This window comes from Heterodontus francisci, chromosome 48 (assembly GCF_036365525.1).
Source record: "Heterodontus francisci isolate sHetFra1 chromosome 48, sHetFra1.hap1, whole genome shotgun sequence".
Lineage (NCBI taxonomy): Eukaryota > Metazoa > Chordata > Chondrichthyes > Heterodontiformes > Heterodontidae > Heterodontus > Heterodontus francisci.
The window spans coordinates 11,347,753-11,371,786 of record NC_090418.1 but is presented as its reverse complement, the minus strand read 5'-3'; the positions used below and the strand labels follow the sequence as shown (position 1 = coordinate 11,371,786).

The 24,034-nt window shown below is 51.2% G+C and overlaps 1 long non-coding RNA gene across 2 annotated transcripts; it reads right to left on the bottom strand.

Annotated features, from left to right (window-relative positions):
- Positions 1 to 9,576: 9,576 nt before the first annotated feature.
- On the bottom strand, positions 9,577 to 24,034 carry LOC137357578 (uncharacterized). 2 transcript variants are annotated; one of them, XR_010971189.1, is made up of 9 exons: positions 23,894 to 24,034; positions 23,736 to 23,788; positions 21,283 to 21,345; positions 18,554 to 18,616; positions 17,315 to 17,377; positions 16,567 to 16,629; positions 12,883 to 12,956; positions 10,735 to 10,795; positions 9,577 to 9,756 (listed from the first exon to the last, which is right to left on the bottom strand). It is a non-coding gene; the product is annotated as an uncharacterized lncRNA (long non-coding RNA). The 2 variants fall into 2 exon arrangements; XR_010971190.1 differs by lacking the exon at positions 23,736 to 23,788.

Below are 24,034 nucleotides of genomic sequence, written 5' to 3'. Positions count from 1 at the left end.
CAGCGCCCCAGCCGAGCGGTGACTTTCGCCTCCAACTCCTGCCAGTTTGCCGGCCAGGCTTCCTCAGCGGGGCTAAGGTGGACTCCCAGATAGAGGAGGTGCGTGGTGCTCCACGCAAAAGGTGTCATCTCCTCCGGCAGGGAGTCCACCCGCCACTGACCAACCAGGAGTCCGGAACATTTCTCCCAATTGATCCTCGCGGAGGACGCGGCAGAAAAGGTCTGCTGGCAGTCGCGCATCCTCCGCAAGTCAACGGGATCTGTGATTGCGAGGAGCACGTCGTCGGCGTAAGCCGAGAGGACGACCCGCATGGCCGGCTCGCGCAGAGCCAATCCCGTCAACCTCCTGCGAAGCAGGCACAGGAAGGGCTCCACGCAGATGGTATACAATTGGCCGGACATGGGGCACCCCTGACGCACTCCTCTCCCAAATCGAAGGGCCGCCGTCAAGGACCCGTTAACTTTGACTAGACACTCTGCGGCGGCGTATAAAAGTCGGACCCGGGCCACGAAATGCGGCCCGAGTCCGAAAGCGCACAGAGTCCCGAAAAGGTAATCGTGATCCACCCTGTCGAACGCCTTCTCCTGATCGAGGGAGAGAAAGGCGACCGACTGACCAGTCCTCTGGGAAAGATGGATCAGGTCCCGGACCAGGTGGATGTTGTCCTGGATGGACCGGCCCGGGACTGTGTAGGACTGGTCGGGGTGGATCATGTGGGCCAGCACGGAGCCCAGGCGGGTAGACATAGCCCGGGCAAAGATCTTATAATCCGTGCTGAGGAGGGAGACCGGACGCCAGTTTTTAAGCAGGCGGAGATCACCCCTCTTCGGCAGCAGGACGATGACCGCCCTGCGCCACGAGAGGGGCATCTCCCCGGTCGCCAGGCTTTCCCCCAGGACCCGCGCGTAATCGTCCCCCAGGACGTCCCAGAACGCCCTGAGGAACTCCACGGTCAACCCATCCAGCCCTGGGGATTTGCCCCTTGAGAGCTGGTGGAGTGCGCCAGTCAGCTCCGCCAACGTGAACGGAGCCTCCAATCCTTCGGCGCCCTCCAGGCTGACCTGCGGCAGGTCCTCCCACAAAACTCTGCGCGCATCCTCGCTGGACGGATCCGGAGAGAACAACGCACTGTAATACGTCCGGACCAGGAGGCCCATTCCCTCCGGATCCGTGATGGAGGATCCGTCGTCGGCCAGCAGCTCAACGAGCTGCTTACGGACCCCCCGCCATTTTTCCAGCGAGTAGAAGAAGGGTGAGGCGCGGTCCAAATCTTCCAGGATCTGGATCCGCGACCTCACGTACGCGCCTCGGGACCCTATGAGCTGCAGGTTCCTCAGCGCGCCCTTCTTCTCTTTGTACGCCTGCCACAGGGCCGGGTCCGCGACGGCATGACCGAGGCGGGATTCCAAGTCGAGCACCTCCCTCTCAAGGCGCCCGATCTCGGCTTCCCGCCTCTTGGTCGACCCCTTCGCGTACTCCTGACAGAAGACGCGGATGTGAGTCTTGCCCACATCCCACCATAGCCTCAAGGAGGGGAAGCCCCCTGCTTCCTTCTCCAGTCGGCCCAGAATCGACAGAACGAGTCCCGAAATCGCACGTCCTCCAGCAGCCGGTTGTTAAAGTGCCAGTACGCGGACCCCGCCCGCGTGCGGAGCGGAGTGAACTCCGCCCACACCAGGCGGTGGTCCGAGCACGGCACCAGCCGCATGGAGGCCACCGAAACGCGGGAGACGTACGCCTGTGAAATGTAGAGGCGGTCGATTCGCGACCCCCCTCCTCCAGACCTCCATGTGAAGGCGCTGGATTCGGGATGGAGATTCCGCCAGACGTCCACCAAGTTAAGGGAGCTGATCAGTCCCCTCAACTTCTCCGACGCTTGGCCGCGCTGGGGACCGGAGCGATCCCCCACCTCGAGGGTGCAGTTAAAATCCCCCCCGAGGATGATGCACTCGCCGCTATCGATGGAGCTCAAGAGAGCGGACACTTCTTCAAAGAAGCGCGCTTGCAAAGCGCCGGGCCTGGGCGCGTACACATTCACAAAGTGGAGCGGCACGCTACCCAGGCGAACGGCGAGGTGGAGCAAGCGGCCCGGCACTAGCTCCTTGACCCCCAAGATCTCCGGCTGAAAAGTCGGGGCCAACAAGATAGCCACCCCACTAGAAATAGGGGTGAGGTGACTCATGTAGACCCCACCCTGCCACTCCAGGAGCCAGGTGGCTTCGTCTCCCGGAACGGTGTGGGTTTCCTGCAGAAAGCTCACCGCGTATCTCCCTTCCCTAAGGACTGAGAGATTATGAAATCTGCGGTGAGCCCCTCTGCTGCCGTTGATGTTGAGGCTGGCTATGGTTATCTTCATGTCAAAGGTACTTAAAACCCGTCACCAACACCTCACTGTGAGGAGGGAGTGGAAGTGCACCTGGCCCTCCACTCCCCCAGCAACCCATTGAGGAACACATTAAAACGGCGCCTCTCAACCAGTTTCACGTCCGCGCGCTTGCCCGCTATCTTAAGGGCGGCACGGACGGACTGGATGATCAGCGCCAGATTCGACCAACGGTCGAGGGCCAGCTGAACTTTATTGCGGCAACCTCTGCAAGCCGCGAGGAAATCCCGGAGTTCCGCCGTGGGGATGAGAGGAGATTCGGTGGGAGGCACGAGGGACTCCACCACCTCACTGGCGATGGAATCAAGATCATCCTCCGTGCCCCGCACCGAATCCCCATCCTCCTCCGGGTCGTCACCGCCAGCGGCCGACACATCCACCACACACTGTGGGGCGGACGTCCCGGCCGCGCCAGCTGGTCCCGCCTCCGTCACGATCCCACCCCCAGGATCGATGGCGGAGGAGTCCTCTCTGGGTTCTATTGTGAAACTGGAGCCTGTAGGCACCAGCGGTTCAGGACCCCCCTCCATCTCCATCCCCAGGCCAATGAGTGGTCCAGGGGAGACAGAAGTTCCGGACTCCGGGAAACCAGCCGGAGCCGAGACTGGAGGCGGCGAGAGGAGGCCATCTCCCACTCCGCCAGCACCCACAGGCCCAGCAGATGGGGCAGCATTCTCAGTTATAACTGGGTCGGGTGTCTCCTGGTTGGTGGTGGACTCCGGCTGGGAGGCCCGACCCTCTGGGGCCTCGCCCTCCCCTTCATTCAGGGCACCCGACCCAGTAGCAGTGGCGGAATGGGCGGTTTCCCCAGGCTCCCCCACCACAAGCAGGGCCCCACTTACTCCTTTAGGAGGGGCCTCACGTACCGGGGCCATCCCCTCCCCTCCATCCTGAGGAATAGAGTGCTCCTGCCCGGACTTTGCAGCCTTGGTGGTGGCGGTAGGGGGAACCTGAGGACCAGAAACAGGAGGCAGCTCCCCTCCAACAGATGGGCCCTGCACCTCAGGGCCCTGTGTTATTTCTGTGGAGGGGTGTCTTCTCCTCTTTTTCGCACTTGGGCGCGGAGACTCAGAGACCTCCATGTCATCAGAGGCCTCCGCCTCCGCACCCTTTTTTCCCTTTTTAGTCACCCTGGGCCTGAGCCCAGCCCTGGGACAGGTGGATTCCATGGGAATGGGCTTTGGGCTGAGCTCAAGCTCGGGTTGAGTCAAAGTGTCCAGGGGACGCGCCTCACGATGTTTCTTTTTTCCCCGCGTCTTCCTTCCGCTCGGACGGACGCTCCCCTCCCCGCCAGAGGCTGTGAAAACCACAGCCTCCGGAACCGACTGAGCGGTGTCTGTTGGATCTGCGGAGGGAGTGGGAGGAGGTGCTGTGGAACCACTCTGGGCCGCCGAGGTGGAGCTGGCGGCCGGGAGGTTGGGGCAGTTCTTACGAACATGCCCCACCCCCTTGCAGACGTGGCACCGCGCCCCATCCGAGGTCCAGAAGACGCGGTAGGCCGTCCCCTGGAACTCCACATAAAATTGGCCCTCCGTGTCCTCCTCCCGCGCCAGCTGCATAAATAACTGGCGGCGGAAGGAGTAGACATGTTGGAGGCTGTGCTCCCGAAGACCAAGCCGGACTTGGGTGATCCCCGACCTCACCTCCCCCAGATGGTGCAGGTGGGGGAGGAGGAGCTCACTGGGAATGAAGGGTGGGACGTTGGACAACATTATCCGATGCGCAGTGGCCCCCAGAGGGTCCACTGGCAGGAAGGTCCCCCCCACAGTGAGCCCTTTACTCAGGGCCAGGGACACCGCCCGCTCGGTCTTCAAAAAGAACACAGCCTTCCCATACATCTTTGAGGCCGCAACAATGGCCGAGGGGCTGACAACCACGGCCATTGCCTTAACGCAGGCCTCAATAGACATGTTGGGGTGGGGACAGCTCTTCACCCCATGGCTGCATGTCAATAATTTAAAGGGTGACGGGGCCACGTGGGCAGCCACAGAAGCTGCAGCTGCGTAGGTAGTAGAGGGCCCCGCCACCAGTGATGAAGGGCTTGCCATGGGTCCAAGAGCTAAACCCACCCCAAATTGTGGACTTGCACACTAAATAACAGATTCACAGAAAAATTTGAAAAGACAAACAAACAAACAACAGGTTAGTGGAGAGGCTGAGGTAAGAGAGGAGAGGTAAAGACAGGCTGGAAGGGATGACTTGCTTTCTGGAGGTGGTGCTCACAGTACACTTAAAACAAACAGTCTTTGAACTTGGTCTTCCGGTCTTCTGGTTGCGGGGGGGAAGTCGTCTTCACCTGGGTCAGCTGAAGCTGCCCAGGCACTATCTATCCCCTTCCGTCTGTTTAGCTGGGCAGCTTCAGCTGACCCAGGCTTGGTAATTGGGGTGAGGAGGGAGCTTCCCTGTGTGCTTGTGCAGCAGCACAGACTCCTGTTGAATTGGCAGCCCCACCCCTTGTTGTTCCAGCCACTTGTTCCTCCCCCAACAGTCCAAAGTAAATTACTGGTGTTCAGCACCCACCTCCAGACAAAGCCTTGTTTCCACAAAATGTCCCTTTCTTCTCTTTAATGGAGACTGTTGTTGGAGTTTTCCTCTGCTTGTTGGTAGCTGCTCTCCTTTGCTCAGTGCAGCTCCTCTCTCCACCTCTGCAACCTCCAACTGCCACCAGCACTCTCAGCTGCACCTCGTTGAGGCTCTCAACACTCAGGCTCCCAAATCAGAGAGCAGCCAATCCCAGTGCTGTACCTGTCCTGGGAGTGTTTGATGGGGACAGTGTAGAGGGAGCTTTACTCTGTCTCTAACCCCGTTTTTTTTTTAGTGACCTTTATACCCCAGGCTCCTTTTATATATTTTATGTCGAGGGGGCCTTTATTCCTCAGGCCCCCTTTATATACACACTTATATTTTTAAAATAACTTTATTAAAAACAGAAATAAACAAAAACTCAAATTAAAATGCCATTCTCGGCGTCGACAATGCACTCCAGTCCCTGTGGTGCCCACCAGTCGCGGAAGGCCTCAAGCGTACCAGCGGACACCGCATGCTCCTTCTCCAGGGACACCCAGGCGCGAACGTAACCGTGGAAGAGAATCAGGCAATCGGGGAGGACGGAACCCCCAATGGCCCGCAACCTGGACCTGTGAATTGCCACCTTGGCCAGGCCCAGGAGCAGACCGACGAGGAGATCCTCCTCCCGGCCCAAGCCCCACCGCACCGGGTGCCCAAAGATCAGGAGCGTGGGACTGAAGTGCAGCCAGAATTTGAAGAGCAGCCCCTTCAGATACTCAAAGAGGGGCTGCAACCTCGCACACTCCGTATAAATGTGGAACACGGACTCGTCCAGGCCGCAGAAAGTATCTAACCCCGTGCTGTACCTGCCCTGGGAGTGTTTGATGGGGACAGTGTCGAGGGGGATTTACTTTGTCTATAACCATCACCCCCCCCCCCAACCCACCGCCAGGTCGAATAGCACTCCCTCTCCGTGCTCACAGAGACTCATCGGCATGGTGAGCTGTCTGAGAGAGACTGGCAAAAGGCATCAGCATAATTTCAAAGCAAGTGCTTTGTGTTACAATAAACTCTGCCCCCCCCCTCTGTGTTAATCACAGGGTCTCTGCTCAGGAAGTGTATTTGCCCACATGATGCTGTCCCCGGAGATATTAAACCTCACACTCAGAATAATGCAAAAACGACACAGGTTCTCTCCTGACACTCCTGTGATTGTTGCACTGAGCCAACTTTATATCAGTAATGGCCTGGAGATACCATGTTACTGCTGACTGAGGGAGCAATACAGTATAAAAGCATCTAATATAGGGACATCGACACCTGCCTACATCTATATTGTACTTTTACCATAGAGAAACATCCCAAAGGGCTTCACAGAGGCATAATCGAATCTAGCCACCAAGCCAAAGGAGTGATTAAGAGAGGTAAGAGACTTGGACAAAGAGGTGGATTTTAAGGCGGATCTTAAAGGAGGATAGAGATGAAGAGACAAAAAATTCATGCAGGGAAATACAGAATCCAATGGCAGGGAGTGCCACCAAGGAATTGGAACGCAACAATGAGAATTTTTAATTTGAGGTGGATTGGGAAACAGGAGCCCACCCAGTGCTGTCCCCCCCCCCCCTTGCGCTCTCACAGAAAGGGTGCCAGATTCTTGCCAGGCTGAAGCATCTGGAGTGTCTGGTGGCCCAAGGGCTCTTCGGCCAAACGGGCACTCTTCAGTGCAGTGAGTTTTGGCGGACTCCTCAACTGCAAGAGGCATCACGGCCAAACCTGTTCCTTCCCTCAGCGACAGTGCACTTTCCAGCAATCAAAGTCAGTGTTCATTGGATGAAAGAAAGCAAGACGTGTTTCTATAGCATGACTTGGACATCCCAGAGACCTTTACAGCCAATGGAGTACTTTTGCAGTGTGGTCACTGTTGCAATGTCAGAAACGCAGCAGCCAATTTCAGCACAGCACGATCCCACAAACAGCAATGGATAATGACTAGATAATCTGATTTTTTTTTAAATGTTGGTTGTGGGATAAACATTGGCCAGTGGCACTAGGGATCACTCCCCCCTGCTATTCTTCGAAGCGCCGTGGGGAATCTTTCACCTCCGCCTGAGAGGGCAGGCAAACCCTCAGTTTAACATCTCAACCGAAAGACGGGCACTTCCAACAATGCTGCACTCCCGTAGTTGTACACCGACCGAGGTGGGGGTCAGTCAGCCTAGATGTTTCTGCTCAAGTATCTAAGGCCAATGGCGCACAGTTCTAGTGTCAACTGTTGTGCCTATAGCTGACACCTGCTGAGAACAAGTGGGTATGAGACCTTTGGCTCTTTACCAACTGCGGTTGGTAGTAGTTCTATTGTACTGATGCCAATGAAGAGGGAGGCAGTATACTTTGCTCAACACTGACTCACCTGTCCTCATCTGAAATCCTTCTCTCTTTCCGAAGGTTGGAGCTGCTACTTTTCTTCAAGATGCTCTTCACTGGTTTGTCGGGGTCCATTGTTTGAGGGTTGGGTTGGGTTTTGGGGAGGGGGGTGGGGGTGGGGGGGGGGAAGAGGGGGGAGTGGGAGAGGGGCTTCTCTCTGATTTAAGGAGATGCAGGGGTGGAGGGTCAGGTGCCTCCCCTAGGTCTGAGAGCCTTCCATGGGCATCTCAAGTCCCATTCCCCTGCTCACTTTGTGGGCTTTAAGCCCCGCCCTGCTGAGGGATGGGGCGTGGCCACCACCGGCCGCACCCCCTTTCACTACGCCATACAATGGGCGGAGTTGCGTCGGTTGTGACGTCCTTCCGTCATCAGCTGGACCAACAATGGAAACATAAAGTTTAAAGGGACCAGCAGCTCAAAATAGGGTGGCTAACCCTGGCAGAAAGAGCAACTTCGGAATAGAACAAGTCCCCTAGTGAAAGGGCCACACTTAGCTCAAATACTTATTGCAACAAGCTGTATTTTTTTATATAAAGATTCCAATTAAAGGCAATGCTCCCTTCCAAAATCAAACTAAGGGCCATAATAGAAAATTTCAAGACTGATATTTACATCCTTTTGTTAACCAAAGGTGGTAAGGGCTATGGACCAAAAACAGGTAGATGAAGAATTAAGGTGCAATTCATGATCTAACAGAATTTAGAGAGCAAAGGGCCGAATGGCCTCCTCCTGTTCCAGCCTTATACCGAAGCCATTAGTTTGTCAGTTGCTTCTGCTTAAAAGAACCTAGGACTCTGCTCAAAACAGTAACTCCTGCCCCAAATGACAGCACAAAAAGAACACGCTGGACTGCTTCTGGGATCATTCTGTGCCCAGCTAGCACCACCTAAAAATGAACAAGAGTAGGAAGCACATTGGTGCAAACAGAAACTCAAAACTTATTTTGATTTATTCCCTTGTAAGTTGTTGTAGTGTAGGAAACAGTGGCGCAGTGGTTCGCACCGCAGCCTCACGGCTCCAGTGACCCCAGTTCGATTCTGGGTACTGCCTGTGTGGAGTTTGCAAGTTCTCCGTGACCCCGTGGGTTTCCTCCCACCGCCAAAGACTTGCAGGTGGTAGGTAAATTGCCCCTAGTGTAGGTAGGTGGTAGGGAATATGTGATTACTGTTTCTTCTTTTGGGCCTCCTTATCTCGAGAGACAATGGATACGCACCTGGAGGTGGTCAGTGGTTTGTGAAGCAGCGCCTGGAGTGGCTATAAAGGCCAATTCTGGAGTGACAGGCTCTTCCACAGGTGCTGCAGAGAAATTTGTTTGTTGGGGCTGTTGCACAGTTGGCTCTCCCCTTGCGCCTCTGTCTTTTTTCCTGCCAACTACTAAGTGTAATATGTGATTACTGTAGGGTTAGTATAAATGGGTGGTTGTTGGTCGGCACAGACTTAGAGATGCAGCACTGAAACAGGCCCTTCGGCTCACCGAGTCTGTGCTGACCATCAACCACCCATTTATACTAATCCCATATTCCTACATCCCCACCTGTCCCTATATTTCCCTACCACCTACCTATACTAGTGACAATTTATAATGGCCAATTTACCTATCAACCTGCAAGTCTTTTGGCTTGTGGGAGGAAACCGGAGCACCCGGAGAAAACCCACGCAGACACAGGGAGAACTTGCAAACTCCACACAGGCAGTACCCAGAATCGAAACCTGGGTGCCTGGAGCTGTGAGGCTGCAGTGCTAACCACTGCGCCGGGCCGAAGGGCCTGTTTCAGTGCTGTATCGCTAAATAAAATGCAAAATCCCACAAACAGTAACCATTTGCCTCAGCAACCTTGTTTGAGGGAAAAACAGCAAGTTACTGAAGTAATGGAGGCGGCTCACCTACAGCATCAATGCCAGCAGAGAACAGTTGGGCAAAAAGGACAAAGGCAGTTCATAATTGTTTAATTGCATGCCTGCCACCAAGCCCGAAAGAAGGTGGCATGAGGACCAAAAACTTCATTGAACATGTGCATTTTAAGGAGCGGCTGAAGGAAGTGGAGGCAATTCCAGAGTTGATCAGATTTGTAAGATTCCCGATCGGTGTAACATCACAACTGTTTTCAATGACATCACCTGGAAAGTTCAGTTCCCAGTGCTTCCCATAGAGGGGATGAGTTAAAAGAACACAAAAGGAGAGAGACTGCGTGAGTGGAGAAAGTGCACCAGCTGGAAACCCACTGTTCTGAAGAACAGTTCATAGTCAAAACACAGAACTCTTTGCGATCAGTGATTTTAATAAAACATGCCACTCAACAAATTGACAAAACATCATGCTGTGTGGGCACCAGGCTTCATCCGAGGGTCCAGCGAGGTTGAATTAGTTCGGGGCCTTTCCAGAAATCCTGCTGTAGGTCCACCCCATTCCTGGTCTGCTTCAAACCGGATGAGGCACCCCTCTGAGAGAGAAGACAACTTGCATTTATATAGTGCCGTTCACAACCTCAAGATGTTCCAAAGTGCTTTGCAGACGATGGAAGTACTTTTGCAGTGCCGTCACTGTTGTAATGTAGGAAATGCGGCATCCAATTTGCGCATAGCAAGATCCCACAAAAACAATGCGGCAACGACCAGACGTTCAGTTATTGTGCTGTTGATTTGAAGGGTAAATAATGGGTAGGAACCAGGGATTAACACCCCTGTTCTTCGAAATAGTGGCCATGGAATCTTTTACACACATCTTAAACAGAGGTCCTTGGCTGCTTCCTAACGTCTTGTTTGAAAGACAGCACCTCCAACAGAACTGCACTCCCTCAGTGCTGCGGCACTGGGGCGTCAACATGGATTTTGTGCACAGGTCTTGTGGGAGTTGAGAAACAATAACCTTTCACCTAGAGGTGAAAGTGCTACCAATTGAGCCACAGCTGACAACAGGAAAGCTCTCTCTAAACTGCACCGTCAAATACTCCCAGGACATGGGTTGGATGTAAATCAAGGTCTTAACAGCTGAACGGCCACCGTCTAACCCAGCGTCTGCACCAATAATGGTTTAAATTTGCAGCACTTCTGGCACAGCCGAGGTCAGGTCAATCTCACTGGGGGTTGTTACTCTACGGCAGCAGGCAACCGCAGAGTCAACACTCTACCTGTTTTAAAGAGACGACATCCAACAGCTGCTCAAACATTGTCGTCATTCCCCTGCCACCACCACCACCACCCCCCCCCCGCCACCCACATCGCAACAGTGAGCAGCTCACAACCTGTCCCAGTTATTTTCGGCACAGCAGAGGTCATGGGTCAGACCCTCGCTGCTTCCTAGACTGGGCTAGTGTGTTACTCTGAGCCTCCCTACGGCCATACACAAGTCACAGGACAAGAGCAGGTATGGTAAGCGGTGGCTCCAGGAGACAGTGAACACAGCAAGACAAGAACCATACCTACTGTACTGCAATGGTATCCAGATATGGTCACTTTCACATCACAATTACAGATTCCAACCTGCAATTCAAAGCAGAGAAAAAGCAAAGCTGAAAAGGTGCAAGAATTCAGGTAGGTCATGTACGAGGGTTAGATACAAAGACTCTCATTTATACTGGTTCATTCACGACCAGGAAAGGTACAGCACAGGGTTAGATACAGAGTAAAGCTCCCTCTACACTGCCCCGGAGTACCTTATTCTCAAATCAGAGCTGCATCTTATCATGCTGCCGTGCGACATTTAGTTGCTCACATGAGAACAGGAAAGGGCCAGAAATACTCATCAGGTCTGGCAGCATCTGTGTAGAGAGAAAGAGTTAACACTTCAGGTCTGTGACCTTTCACCAGAACTGGCACATTTTAGAAATTTAAGTCTTTGAGCAAGTAAAAATGGATTGCAAGGGTTTCTACAGATATTTAAAAAGGAAAAAAGTAAAGTGAGTGTTGGTCCTCAAGAGAGTGAGAATGGGGAGTTAATGGATAATAAGGAAATGGCAGGTGAAATGAACAAATATTTTGCTTCTGTCTTCACTATAGAGGATACAAAACTCATTTCAGTATTAGCTGTAAATCAGGATGTGGAAGGAAGAGAGCAACTTGGGGAAATTACAATCACCAGGGAAGTGGTGTTGAGCAAACTGATGGAGCTGCGGGCTGACAAGTCCCTGGGTCCTGATGGGCTTCATCCTAGGGTTGGACTGACTAGAGACGGGAGTTTAGAAGAGTGAGGGGAAACTCGAATGAAGTTTGGAAGATGCTGAATGGTCTTGACAAGGTGGATGTAGAAAGTGTTTCCTCTTGTGGGCGAGTCCTTAAACTAGGGGGCACTGTTTTTAAAATTAGGGGTCGTCCTATTAGAACAGAGACAAGGAGAAATTTTTGCTGAGGGTTGTGCGACTTTGGAACTCTCTGCCTCAGAAGGTGGTGGAGGCGGGGACATTGAACATTTTTAAGGCAGAGGTAGATAGATTCTTGTTAGGCAAGGGAATCAAAGGTTATCGGGGGGGTGGTAGACGGGAGTGTGGAATTCGAGAGAGAAAACAGCTCAGCCATGATCTTACTAATTGGTGGAGCAGGCTCGAAGGGCCGAATGGCCAACTTCTGCTCCAAATTCGTATGTTCGTAAGTGAAAGAGGGGAGGAGAACAAGAGGGAAGGTTTACAACAGGATGCGGGGAGTGGGGAAAGAGATTAAATGTCAGATGTCGTGGAACAAAATGCAAATGGAGTGCTAAATAGCGCTGGTAAAAGACAAAGCATGAGTGCAGAGACAGTGCTAACGGCAGGATAGTGAACACAATAGTGAATAAGTGAACAGTTCTGATGAAGGGTCACTGACCTGAAACGTTAACACTGCTTCTCTCTCCACAGATGCTGCCAGACCTGCTGAGGATTTCCAGCATTTATTTTTATACTGGTGAACAGCCTATTTTGTTCTTAGTTAATTTTTCACACCAGTTGTCCTGTAGCCTGAGTGAGACCCACCACTTCAGGATGTCTTGTGTCGCAGAATCATGGCTACCGAGAGCTCATTAAGTCTGCCCCCCCCCACCTTTAATCTCACACCCATACAATCGACAGACACCAGACTGTCTTCACCCCACCCTCAGCAGCGGCGACTGGATTTAAACCCGGGTCTTAGAGCTGAAGGCACGGACAAACGCGCTACAAAACCTCATCGGTTCATTTGCAACGGTTTCAAATCACAGCCGAGGTCAGAACCTCAAGGACAGAAAGTTACTGAGCCACCCACTGGGTTCACAGATGCCAGGCAGCTCAATACATTACCCGCTTAAAAACAGGTTAAAAGCCAACAGCTGGTCGAACATAATACTTCTGCCATTCCCCAGCCTAAATTCAGAATACAGTGGGCAGGGATAACCCTTCATACTGACTCCTAACCATAGCCAACACCCACAGGGGGCAGCTCACTCAACTTGTCCCAGTTAAGTTCGGCACAGCAGGGGTCACGGGTCAGACGCACGCTGCTTCCAAGTCTGGGCTAGTGTGTTACTCTGAGCCTCCCTACGGCCATACGCAGTCACGGGACAAGAGCAGGTACGGTGGCGGGGGCTAGAGGAGATATTCATCACTACAAGAGAATCATACCTGTGACAATGCAAAGGTGTCAGGATAAGTGGTCATTTCCATGTCTCAGTTACAGATTCCAACCTACAATTCAACTACAGAGAAAAAGCAGAGTTAAAAAGGTGCAAAGAATTCAGCTAAGTCAGGTACAAGGGTTAGATACAGAGTAAAGCTCCCTCTACACTGTCCCCAAACACTCCCAGGTCAGGGGTTAGATGCAGAGTAAAGACTATTTTGTAGTCTTTCTCCATCTAAATAATAATCTGCCTTTTTATTCTTCCTACCAAAGTGGATTACCTCACACTTTCCCACATTGAACACCATCTGCCGAATTTTTGGCCACTCACTTAACCTATCTACATCCCTTTGCAGATTCCTTGTATCCTCATCACAACATGCCTTCCCACCTATTTTTGTATGGGCAGCAAATTTGGATACACTACACTGTCCCTTGCTCTAAGTCACTAATGTAGACAGTAAATAGCTGAGGCCCTAGCAATGATCCTTGTGGCACCCCACTAGTTACAGCTTTCCAACCTGAAAAAGACCCACTGATCCCGATTCTCTGCCTTCTGTGTGTTATCCAGTCCTCAATCATGTTAACACATTACCCCCAGTACCCTGAGCTCCTATTTTGTGCAAGAACCTTTAATGCGGCACCTTATCAAATGCCTCCTGAAAATCCAAATACACAGCATCTACTGGTTCCCCTTTATCCACGCTGCTTGTTATATCCACAAAGAACTCGAACAAATTTATAGTTCTAAATTGGAGGCTAGGCTCACGTTGGCGGAGCTGACCAGCGTTCTCCACCAGCTCTCGAGGGGCAAATCCCCGGAGCTGACCGTGGAGTTCCTCAGGGCATTCTGGGATGTCCTGGGGGGCCATTATGCGTGGGTCCTGGGGAAAGCCAGGCGACTGGGGAGATGCCCCTCTCCTGGCACAGGGTGGCCCATCCAGGACAACATCCACCTGGTACGGGACCTGATCCATCTTTCCTAGAAGACTTTTCTGTCGGTCGCCTTTTCTGTCCTCGATATGGAGAAGGCGGTCGACAGGGTGCATCACAAATATCTTTTCGAGACTCTGACCATATTTTGCGGCCTGGGTCCGACTTTTATACACCGCCACAGAGTGGCTGGTTAAAGTTAACAGGTCCTTGACGGTGCCCTTTCGCTTTGGGAGTGGAGTGCGTCACGTCCAGCCAATTATAAACCAACTGCGTGGAGCCGTTCCTGTACCTGCTTTGCAGGAAGTTGATGGGTTTGGCTCTGTGCAGGCCGTCCTCTCGGCTTATGCCGATGACGTGCTCCTCACGGTCACAGATCCCCTTAACATGTGAGAGGATGGGCGAGTGCCAGCAGACATTTTCTGCCATGTCCTCCGCGAGGATCAATTGTGAGAAATGTTCCGAACTCCTGGTGGGTCAGTGGCGGGTGGACTCCCTGCGGAGGAGTTAACACCTTTTGTGTGGAGCACCACCTCTATCTGGGAGTCCACCGTGGCCCTGCAGAGGAAGCCTGGCCGGCAAACTGGCAGACTTGGAGGTGAAAGTCACCACTCGGCTGGGGCGCTGGACAGGACTGCTCAGAGTACTTTCCTACAGGGGCAAAGCGCTGGTCATAAACTGGTGGCCTCGATGCATTTGCCACCAAGATTCAGAAGAAACTCAATTTCTTCCGGGGCAAGAGGAAACACTGGGTCTCTGCTGCAATCCTGGGTCTCCCGATTGAAGAGGGCGGCCAGTGGCTGGTGTGCGTCTGCACCCAGGCTGCGACTCTCCGCCTTTGGACCCTGCATGGATACCTGTCCATTGAGTGTCCTCCCAGATGGTGTGCGCCGGCGGCGTATATTTTCTGCTAGGGGCGCTGCCTTCAAGACGACACGCAGCACCTGGCGGAGAACGTTAGCCTCTCTGAGGCAGTTGCCGTTCTTCTACCGGGTTCAATTCAGAGTCTGGAACATGATCTCCTCCACCGGAGAGCACCTTGGCTGTCTGGGTGGCAAGCTCTGGGGACGGACTGACGGGCGGAGGAATAGCCGAAGCCCCCGGGACGCCCCTCACTGCGGGTGACGAGGGGGCTCGGGAGTGTACAGCGCGCTCCTGGCTAAGCTGACCCCTGCTCAGCCAGGACAGCTCATCGGACCCAGTCCCCGAAACCCACCTCGGGAGCCAGTCCCGCACAACCTAAGCCGCCTCTCGCAAATGCCCTCTGTGCCATTCCAAACGGCGCGGAGGTGTTTCCTGTACTGGCTGCTCCTACACACTCTTCACTTCCTCGCCCTCGTCAGCCAGCGGGACATGCCCTGGCGGTCCGCGTTGCCATCTGGTGGCGAGGGGAAACCCCAATGGAGGTCTCGCTACGCGGGGGTCCTCCCTCTTTACATCAGGGTCTTGGGGTGGAGGGTGCTGCACAGGGCAGTCCTGTGCAATACTTTTAAGCAGGTTCATGGACCCCCAGGCCGCCTCTAACTTCTGTGGCCTGGACGAATCCATCTTCTATATTTATATGGAGTGTGAGAGGTTGCAGCCCCTCTGAGTATTTAAAGGGGCTGCTCATGTTTTGGTTGCACTTCAGCCCCACGTTCTTGATCTTTGGGCACCTGGTGCGGAGGGGCGTGGGCCGGGAGGATGATCTCATCGGCCTGCTCCCGGGCCTGGCCAAGGTGGCAATTCACAGGTCCAGGCTGCGGGCTGTCAGTCGGTCCGTCTGCCCTGATTGCCTTCCCCTATTCTGAGGTTTCACTTGCGCCCCGGTGTTCCTGGAGAAACAACATGCGGTGTGCGCGGGAAGCTTGAGGCCTTTTGCGACAAGTGGGCACTGCAGGGGTTGGTGTGCATCATCGATGCTGAGAATGGCATTTTAATTTGTGTTTTAGTTTTACTTATTCGATTTTAATAAAGTTATTTGATTAAATGTACATAAGGAGGGCATGAGAAATAAAGGCCCCCTCGACAAATAATATATAACAGGGGCCTAGGACATAAAAACTTTCAAAAAAGGAAAAAAAATTAGATACAGAGTAAAGCTCCCTCTACACTGTCCCATCAAAGACTCCCAGGACAGGTACAGCACGGGGTTAGATACAGAGTAAAGCTCCCTCTACACTGTCCCCATCAAAGACTCCCAGGACAGGTACAGCACGGGGTTAGATACAGAGTAAAGCTCCCTCTACAGTGTCCCCATCAAACACTCCCAGGACAGGGGTGAGATACAGAGTAAAGGCTCTGGATTTAACAGCCACTGTCTAATCCAGTGTCTGCACCAGGAACAGTTTCAATTCACACCAATTCTGGTACAGTCAAGGGTAAGGATCTCACTGGGGCTATTACTCTGAAGCACCAATGGTAAAACAGACATAAGAGGAGGGTCAACACTCTACCTGCGTTAAAGAAACAACAGCCGCTCAAACATTGCTGTCATTCCCCTGCCACCCTCCCCACGTTGCAACACTGGAGCACAAAGGGCAGTGTTAACCCTTCCTGCGGACTCCCAACCATAGCCAACACCCACAGGGGACAGCTCACAATTTGTCCCAGTTATTTACGGCACAGCAGGGGTCACAGGTCAGACGCACGCTGCTTCCTAGTCTGGGCTAGTGTGTTACTCTGAGCCTCCCTACGGCCATACACAGTCACGGGACAAGAGCAGGTACGGTGGCGGGGGGCTAAAGGACATATTTATCACTGCAAGCCACACATACCTGTAACAATGCAAAGGTGACAGGATAAGTGGTCATTTTCATGTCTCAGTTACAGGTTCCAACCTACAATTCAACCACAGAGAAAAAGCAGAGTTAAAAAGGTGCAAAGAATTCAGGTAAGTCAGGTACAAGGATTAGATACAAAAACTTGCATATATATATAGCACCATTCATGACCAGGACAGGTACAGCACAGGATTAGATACAGACTAAAGCTCCCTCTACACTGTCCCCATCAAACACTCCCAGGACAGGGGTGAGATACAGAGTAAAGGCTCTGGATTTAACAGCCACTGTCTAATCCAGTGTCTGCACCAGTAACAGTTTCAATTGGCAGCAATTCTGGTACAGTCAAGGGTAAGGATCTCACTGGGGCTATTACTCTGAAGCACCAATGGTAAAACTGACATAAGAGGGGGGTCAACACTATACCAATGTTAAAGAGAGAACAGCTGCTCAAACATTGCTGTCATTCCCCTGCCACCCTCCCCACGTTGCAACACTGGAGCACAAAGGGCAGTGTTAACCCTTCCTGTGGACTCCTAACCATAGCCAACACCCACAGGGGACAGCTCACAATTTGTCCCAGTTATTTACGGCACAGCAGGGGTCACGGGTCAGACGCACGCTGCTTCCTAGTCTGGGCTAGTGTGTTACTCTGAGCCTCCAAGGCCACACACAGTCACGGGACAAGAGCAGGCATGGTAAGCGGTGGCTCCGGGTGAACACAGCAAGACAAGGACCATACCTGCATCACAGCAATGATGTCGTGATAAGTGGTCACTTTCGCATCACAGTTACAGATTCCAACCTGCAATTCACAGCCAAAGAAAAAGCAGAGTTAAAAAGGTGCAAAGAATTCAGGTAGATCTGGGACAAGAGTTAGACACAAAGACTCTTAAGTTAACCACGCCATTCAACAGCAGGACAGGTAGAGCAGATTAGTTTAGTTTACAGATACAGCACTGAAACAGGCCCTTTGGCCCACCGAGTCTGTGCCGACCATCAACCACCCATTTATACTAATCCTACACTAATTCCATATTCCTACCACATCCCCACCTGTCCCTATATTTCCCTACCACCTACCTATACTAGGGGCAATTTATAATGGCCAATTTACCCATCAACCTGCAAGTCTTCGGCATGTGGGAGGAAACCGGAGCACCCGGAGGAAACCCACGCAGACACAGGGAGAACTTGCAAACTCCACACAGGCAGTACCCAGAATTGAACCCGGGTTGCTGGAGCTGTGCGGCTGCGGTGCTAACCACTGCGCCACTGTACAGAACAAAGCATCCCCTGCACTGCTGTATCGAACACTACCACCGCAGTAACACCACGGGGTAGATACAAAGAAAACTTCATGCAACACTGACGCAAACGCTCCCAGGGCAGATACAGCACAGGTTGGGTACAAAACAAAGCTCCCGTTACAATGTCCCATCAAACACTACCAGGGTGCAAACACCAGGGGTCAGGTACAGAGTAAAGTTCATTCACTGACCCAAACACTCCCAGAGCAGGTACAGCAAGGGGTTAGATGCAGAGTAAAGCCTCTGGATTTAAACCGATGTCTTACAGCTGAACACCCACAGTCTAACCCAATGACTGCTTCTGTAATGGGTTCAAACTACTGCACTGCTGGCCCAAGCTGGAGTCACAGGTCAGGGTTAAGCCACCCAGTAGATAACACACACGAAAAGGCTCAATACACTAGCTGCCATTCCCCAACCTAAATTCAGAATACAGTGGGCAGGGATAACCCTTCATACTGACTCCTAACCATAGCCAACACCCACAGGGGGCAGTTTACAACTTGTCCCAGTTAAGTTCGGCACAGCAGGAGTCACGGGTCAGACGCTCGCTGATTCCGAGTCTGGAGTGTTACTCTGAGCCTCCCTACGGCCATACACAGTCACGGGACAAGAGCAGGTACGGTGGCGGGGGGCTAGAGAAGATATTTATCACTGCAAGACAACCATACCTGTAACAATGCAAAGGTGTCACGATAAGTGGTCATTTTCACGTTTCAGTTACAGGTTCCAACCTGCAATTCAACCACAGAGAAAAAGCAGAGTTAAAAAGGTGCAAAGAATTCAGGTAGGTCTGGGATAAGGGTTAGACACAAAGACTCAAGTTAACCACGCCATTCAACAGCAGAGCAGTTAAGGAAAATCCCATGGCTTTTTATACATATATAAAGAGCAAGAGGGTAACCAGGGAAAGGGTTGGCCCACTCAAGGACAGAGATGGGAATCTATTTGTGGAGCCAGAGGAAATGGGTGAGGTGCTAAATGAGTACTTTGCATCAGTATTCACCAAAGAGAAGGACTTGGTGGATGATGAGCCTAGGGAAGGGAGTGCAGATAGTCTCAGTCATCTCATTATCAAAAAGGAGGTGGTGTTGGGTGTCTTGCAAAGCATTAAGGTAGATAAGTCCCCAGGACCTGATGGGATCTACCCTCAGAATACTGAGGGAGGCAAGGGAGGAAATTGCTGGGGCCTTTGACAGAAATCTTTGCATCCTCATTGGCTACAGACGAGGTCCCAGAGGACTGGAGAATAGCCAATGTTGTTCCTTTGTTTAAGAAGGGTGGCAAGGATAATCCAGGAAATTATAGGCCGGTGAGCCTTACGTCAGTGGTAGGGAAACTATTATTCGGGACAGGATTTACTGCCATTTGGAAACAAACAAACTTATTAGCGAGAGACAGCATGGTTTTGTGAAGGGGAGGTCGTGTCTCACTAATTTGATTATGTTTTTTGAGGAAGTGACGAAGATGATTGATGAAGGAAGGGCAGTGGATGTTATCTATATGGACTTCAGTAAAGCCTTTGACAAGGTCCCTCATGGCGGTTTGATACAAAAGGTGAAGTCACACGGGATCAGAGGTGAGCTGGCAAGATGGATACAGAACTGGCTCGGTCATTCGTAGAAGACAGAGGGTATCAGTGCATGGGTGGTTTTCTGAATGGAGGGATGTGACTAGTGGTGTTCCACAGGGATCAGTGCTGGGACCTTTGCTGTTTATAGTATATATAAATGATTTGGAGGGAAATGTAGCTGGTCTGATTAGTAAGTTTGCGGACGACACAAAGGTTGGTGGAGTTGCGGATAATGACGAGGATTGTCAGAGGATACAGCAGGATATAGATCGGTTGGAGACTTGGGCAGAGAAATGGCAGATGGAGTTTAATCCGGACAAATGTGAGGTAATGCATTTTGGAAGGTCTAATGCAGGTGGGAGGTATACGGCAAATGGCAGAACCCATAGGAGTTCCTTGGCAGGCAGAGAGATCTGGGCGTACAGGTCCACAGGTCACTGAAAGTGGCAACGCAGGTGGATAAGGCAGTCAAGAAGGCATATGGCATGCTTGCCTTCATCGGTCGGGGCTTAGAGTATAAAAATTGGCAAGTCATGTTGCAGCTGTACAGAACCTTAGTTAGGCCACACTTAGAATATTGCGTGCAATTCTGGTCGCCACACTACCAGAAGGACGTGGAGGCTTGGAGAGGGTACAGAGGAGGTTTACCAGGATGTTGCCTGGTCTGGAGGGCATTAGCTATGAGGAGAAGTTGGAAAAACTTGGATTGTTTTCACTGGAACGACCGAGTGGAGGGGCGACATGATAGAGGTTTACAAAGTTATGAGTGGCATGGACAGAGTGGATAGTCAGAAGCTTTTTCCCAGGGTGGAAGAGTCAGTTACTAGCGGACATAGGTTTAAGGTGCGAGGGACAAAGTTTAGAGGGGATGTGCGAGGCAAGTTTTTTTTACACAGAGGGTGGTGAGTGCCTGGAACTTGCTGCCAGGGGAGGTGGTGGAAGCAGATACGATAGCGACGTTTAAGGGACATCTTGACAAATACATGAGTAGGAAGGGAATAGGGGGATACGGGCCCCGGAAGTGCAGAAGGTGTTAGTTTAGGCAGGCATCAAGATCGGCGCAGGCTTGGAGGGCCGAATGGCCTGTTCCTGTGCTGTTCTTTGCTCAGCACAGATTAGGTACAGAACAAAGCATCCCCTGCACTGCTGTATCGAACACTACCACCGCAGTAACACCACGGGGTAGATACAAAGAAAACTTCATTCAACACTGACGCAAACGCTCCCAGGGCAGATACAGCACAGGTTGGGTACAAAACAAAGCTCCTGTTACAATGTCCCATCAAACACTACCAGGGTGCAAACACCAGGGGTCAGGTACAGAGTAAAGTTCATTCACTGACCCAAACACTCCCAGAGCAGGTACAGCAAGGGGTTAGATGAAGAGTAAAGCCTCTGGATTTAAACCGATGTCTTACAGCTGAACACCCACAGTCTAACCCAATGACTGCTTCTATAATGGGTTCAAACTACTGCACTGCTGGCCCAGCTGGAGTCACAGGTCAGGGTTAAGCCACCCAGTGGATAACACACACGAAAAGGCTCAATACACTAGCTGCCATTCCCCACCCTAAATTCAGAATACAGCGGGCAGGGATAACGCTTCATACTGACTCCTAACCATAGCCAACACCCACAGGGGGCAATTTACAACTTGTCCCAGTTAAGTTCGGCACAGCAGGGGTCACGGGTCAGACGCACGCTGCTTCCAAGTCTGGGCTAGTGCGTTACTCTGAGCCTCCCTACGGCCATACGCAGTCACGGGACAAGAGCAGGTACGGTGGCGGGGGGCTAGAGGAGATATTTATCACTACAGGACAACCATACCTGTAACATTGCAAAGGTGTCACGATAAGTGGTCATTGTCATGTCTCAGTTACAGGTTCCAACCTGCAATTCAACCACAGAGAAAAAGCAGAGTTAAAAAGGTGCAAAGAATTCAGGTAGGTCAGATACAAGGATTAGGTACAAAGACTTGCATTTATATAGCACCATTCATGACCAGGGCAGATACAGCACAGGGTTAAATACAGAGTAAAGCTTGCTCTAAACTGTTCCATCAAACACTCCCATGGCAGGGGTGAGATACAGAGTAAAGGCTCTGGATTTAACAGCCTCTGTCTAATCCAGTGTCTGCACCAGTAACAGTTTCAATTCACACCAATTCTGGTACAGTCAAGGGTAAGGATCTCACTGGGGCTATTACTCTGAAGCACCAATGGTAAAACTGACATAAGAGGGGGGTCAACACTATACCAATGTTAAAGAGAGAACAGCTGCTCAAACATTGCTGTCATTCCCCTTCCCCACGTTGCAACACTGGAGCACAAAGGGCAGTGTTAACCCTTCCTGCGGACTCCTAACCATAGCCAACACCCACAGGGGACAGCTCACGATTTGTCCCAGTTATTTACGGCACAGCAGGGGTCACAGGTCAGACGCACGCTGCTTCCTAGTCTGGGCTAGTGTGTTACTCTGAGCCTCCCCAAGGCCACACACAGTCACGGGACAAGAGCAGGCATGGTAAGCGGTGGCTCCGGGCGAACACAGCAAGACAAGAACGGTGTCAGGATAATGAAGTGAGTGGTTAGGATCTGGAATGCACTGCCTTAGAGTGTGGTGGAGGCAGATTCAATCAAAGCTTTCAAAACGGAATTAGATACTTATTTGAACAGAAAAAATCTGCAGGGCTTACGGGGGAAAAGGACAGAGAAGTGGGACTAGTTTAGTTGCCATTCGATTACTGGCATGACTGGTTACATTTTGTGTTGTTAGCATACTGCAATTCGAAAACAAGGCAGACAGGACACTTTGCTTTTTTGGCTGACTCTTAGAATACAAGAACTGTATAGAAAAAAGCACTAGTTCGGCTGCAGCTAGAATACCACACTCATTTCTGGATCACAGGAAGGATGTGACCGCACTAGAGAGGGGACGGAGGAGATTTACCAGGATGGGAGAAAATGAGGAAAGATAGGATAGGCTGGGGTTGTTTTCGTTGAAGCAGAGGCAGATCATAAGAACTAGGAGCAGGAGTAGGCCGTCCAGCCCCTCGAGCCTGCTCCGCCATTCAATAAGATCATGGCTGATCTTTTCGTGGACTCAGATCCACTTACCCGCGCTCTCACCGTATCCCTTAATTCCTTTATTGTTCAAAAAGATATCTACCTTAGCTTTAAAAACGTTTACTGAAGAAGCGTCAGCTACTTCACTGGGCAAGGAATTCCATAGATTAACAACCCTCTGGGTGAAGAAGTTCCTTCTTAATTCAGTCCTAAATCTGCTCCCTCTAATCTTGAGGCTATGCCCTCTTGTCCTAGCTTCACCTGCCAGTGGAAACATCCTCTCTACTTGTATCTTATCTATTCCCTTCATAATTTTATATGTTTCTATAAGATCCCCCCTCATTCTTCTGAATTCCAATGAATATAATCCCAATCTACTCAGTCTCTCCCCATAAACCAACCCCCTCAACTCCGGAATCAACCAAGTGAACCTCCTCTGCACCCTCTCCAGTGCCAGTACATCCTTTCTCAAGTAAGGAGACCAAAATTGCACAGTACTCCAGGTGCGGCCTCACCAGTACCTTATACAGCTGCAACATAACCTCTCTGCTTTTAAACTCAATCCCTTTAGCAATGAAGGACAAAATTCCATTTGCCTTCCTAATTACTTGCTGTACCTGCAGACCAACTTTCTGCTATTCATGCACAAGGACACCCAGGTCCCTCTGCATAGCAGCATGCTGCAACTTTTTAACCATTCAAGTAATAATCCTTGTTACTGTTACTCCTACCGAAATGAATGACTTCACATTTATTAACATTGCATTCCATCTGCCGGACCCTCATTGCATTAAAAAAAGACTTGGGATATGCACTTGTAAGTACCATAACTACAGGGTCATGCACCAACTGCTGGAAAGCGGGATTAGACTGAATAACTTTCGGCCAGCACAGACACGATGGGCTGAATGGCCTTCTTCTGGGCATAAATTTTTCTATACAATTCTAAAACCTCCTTCTAGAATTTCATCAATTGTTATAAACCTACTTATTACTTAACATTAAGATACTCCCAACTGGGGGGGAGAAAAGTTCCTGGTTTTTAATTTACCCAAGATAATGACTTTGAAGTGGATGAATAAAGGACTTTAGATTAAGATATAGAAAAATGCAACCAAAAGATTTGCAATGGATTAAAAAAAATGCCCATTTTAATCAGATGATCTAACCAGCTGCAATCTTAAAATGATAGCATGAATCATTTAAGCTTCAAACCTTTTTCATGGGTCAGCGGCCATCCCTCTACAGAAATGCGGTACTTTTGTTTTCTGGCAAGGGTCAGAGAGAAGGCACACTTCGGTTAGTGAGAAGTTATTAGACGTAAAACGCGCCTTTTTTTAAAAAAAAAGAATTAAATCTTGGCGGGGGCTTACCGATTGGAGTTGGGGCCGTCGCATCCAGCTGTCTGAGGCTCCAGGACGGTGGATGGCAAGAGATTCTGAATGGCGGACAGATGCCGCCACACATACGCACTCCAGCCATTGCGGCCCCGCCGAGAGAGAAGGAGCCGAAGA